The following is a 2,996-nucleotide window of genomic DNA, read 5'->3' on the forward strand; positions in this document are numbered from 1 at the left end:
TATTGTTTTGTTTGGTATGGTTTATTGTTTTTTGGTACAGTTTATTGTTTTGTTTGGTATGGTTTATTGTTTTTTTTGGTATGGTTTATTCTTTGTTTGGTATGGTTTATTGTTTTGTTTGGTATGGTTTATTGTTTTGTTTGGTATGGTTTATTGTTTTGTTTGGTATGGTTTATTCTTTGTTTGGTATGGTTTATTGCTTTGTTTGGTATGGCTTATTGTTTTGTTTGGTATGGTTTATTGTTTTGTTTGGTATGGTTTATTGTTTTGTTTGGTATGGTTTATTGCTTTGTTTGGTATGGCTTATTGTTTTGTTTGGTATGGTTTATTCTTTGTTTGGTATGGTTTATTGTTTTGTTTGGTATGGTTTATTCTTTGTTTGGTATGGTTTATTGTTTTGTTTGGTATGGTTTATTGTTTTCTTTGGTATGGTTTATTGTTTTGTTTGGTATGGTTTATTGTTTTGTTTGGTACGGTTTATTGTTTTGTTTGAGTGTTTATTGTTTTTGGTATGGTTTATTGTTTTGTTTGGTATGGTTTATTGTTTTGTTTGGTATGGTTTATTCTTTGTTTGGTATGGTTTATTGTTCTGTTTGGTATGGTTTATTGTTTTGTTTGGTATGTTTTATTGTTTTGTTTGGTATGGTTTATTCTTTGTTTCGTATGTTTTATTGTTTTGTTTGGTATGGTTTATTGTTTTGTTTGGTATGGTTTATTGTTTTGTTTGGTATGGTTTATTGTTTTGTTTGGTATGGTTTATTGTTTTGTTTGGTATGGTTTATTGTTTAGTTTGGTATGGTTTATTGTTTAGTTTGGTATGGTTTATTGTTTTGTTTGCTATGGTTTATTCTTTGTTTGGTATGGTTTATTGTTTTGTTTGGTATGGTTTATTGTTTTTGTTGGTATGGTTTATTGTTTTGTTTGGTTTTAGTGATTCTTATGTTGGGTTGATTGATTGATGAATAAAAGAAAATTATAGATCTGTTCTTGACATCGTGTGTGTGTGTGTGTGTGTGTGTGTGTGTGTGTGTGTGTCTGTGTGTCTGTGTGTATGTGTGTATGTGTGTATGTGTGTATGTGTGTATGTGTGTATGTGTGTATGTGTGTATGTGTGTATGTGTGTATGTGTGTACGTGTGTGTGCATGCGTGTGCGTGTGTATGTGTGAAGGTACATTATCTTTGCTGCGATTTGGCCATTAAAATTTGCTGATGATTGTGTCTCTCCAAATCGAAGCATTGTAATTCATGGTACAGGGTTCGAGCCTCAAGAAGAGTAAGACTATGTCGGGTTCCCAAAGATTTGGAATTCCTGTTCATGTAATACCCTCTGTGTGTGGGACCCAGATCGCGCTTTGTCCACAGTCGTACAGGGATTGGTGCTTGATTGGTTTCGGCCTTCGAGATGGACCTCTACGTACTCTGCTGGTTGAATCACAACTCACAAACATCCTCGACTCTGCAAAATTGTATCAAAATTCGTTTAAGAAACGGGACCAGATATAGACGTCTCCTGGATCTCGATGACTCCCTTTCCTGTCGACGTGTTTGTTACCCTCGTCAGAGGAGAGGGAATTGCATTTGGTCCGTCTGTCTGTTTGTTTGTTTGTCCGCACAGAACTTCCGTGTTTTTCTCTGCAACCGCTTGTCAGATCGAGACAAAATTTTCACTATTGGTGCGACTACTCATTGTTACAATGAAAATTATTGACGTCATAGGTCACATGGTGTGGCAGCCATATTGGATAAACACAAAAACGTTGGACCTCTGTATCTCTGAAACCGCCCCAAGGAAAAAATTGAAACGGCACGGAGCAAGTACTCCTCATGGGGAATGAGTGTGATTTTATTGTCATAGGCACCCTCATTATGATGTCATAATTGCATATGCAGAACGCCCCATCTGATCAGTATGAAAATTTTTGAGGATTATTTCGGGATAAACGGTCCACAGAAAAAAAAAATCACGACGTCATCGGTCATGGGATTCGGAATCCATGTTATTCTTTAAAAAAAAAAAAAACCTTCAAAAATCTTCTTCTCTGAAGTGGCTGAACAGATCGAGGCGAAACTTTACACGTACGAGTGCCAGTCCATGAAGAGCAAAAGGTTCGCACATATGACATCATCGGTCACATGGTTTGGCAGCCATATTGGATTTACCCTAAAACCGATAAAAAAAAAATACACCGCTCAAACGAAGTCCTGGCGAGGGTCTACAATCTCCGATTGCTCATTTTGTTCATTCTGTAATCACTTTGGTGAGTGGCGAAAATAGAGTTCACTTGTAATAATTATTGCGTGGTGTATATAGAGCCATGCGGCTTTGAAAACGCCATTTAAACTCAGGATAATAATAAGTTGAACCTGAAGGGTTTATCACATATCATTTTATTCACCGTAATATTGCGAAACAGTGGTTTTTGACAGGAGCCATTTTGAACGTTTTGGCAGAGGAAGAGGAAGGACAAAAAAAAGAGGAAGAAGAAGGAGAGATTGATGGCGGCAAAGCAAGCCCTTAAAATTGATAATATTTACCAAATCTCTCTGGGCGCATCAGAAATTTAGTCTAGTCAAGGAGTTGATTGTGATGAAAAATGGTAATTTCAATGGGACACCAGCACGAAGGAAAGATTCTGTCACAAGGTGTATCCGGATGCGATTCCTCCAGTTAAGTTTCCCATGCTTGCCCGGAGAGATCAGGTTGTTCTGTGGAGGTTAAGAATCGGGCACGGTGAGCATTGTAGGGAGCCCGAATATTTGATACACCTATTTTAAAAATGCCCACTTTCTGAGCGATGTAGATCAAAGTGTCGGATCTGCCAGGAATTGATGTTTGTTGAACTAGAAGCTTCCTCGACTCTAAAGTCGAACTAAAATTGGTAAAGGAGAGGGGGAAATCATTAAAAATTTTTCGAGAAACCCAATAGCTCCTTGGGTATGACATCCAAGTTTTTATGCGTGGTGTATATAGAGCCTCGTGGTTCTGAAGCGTAAG

The sequence above is a fragment of the Eptatretus burgeri genome, chromosome 8 (assembly GCF_056783735.1).
Source record: "Eptatretus burgeri isolate ZD-2024b chromosome 8, Ebu_testis_v1, whole genome shotgun sequence".
Lineage (NCBI taxonomy): Eukaryota > Metazoa > Chordata > Myxini > Myxiniformes > Myxinidae > Eptatretus > Eptatretus burgeri.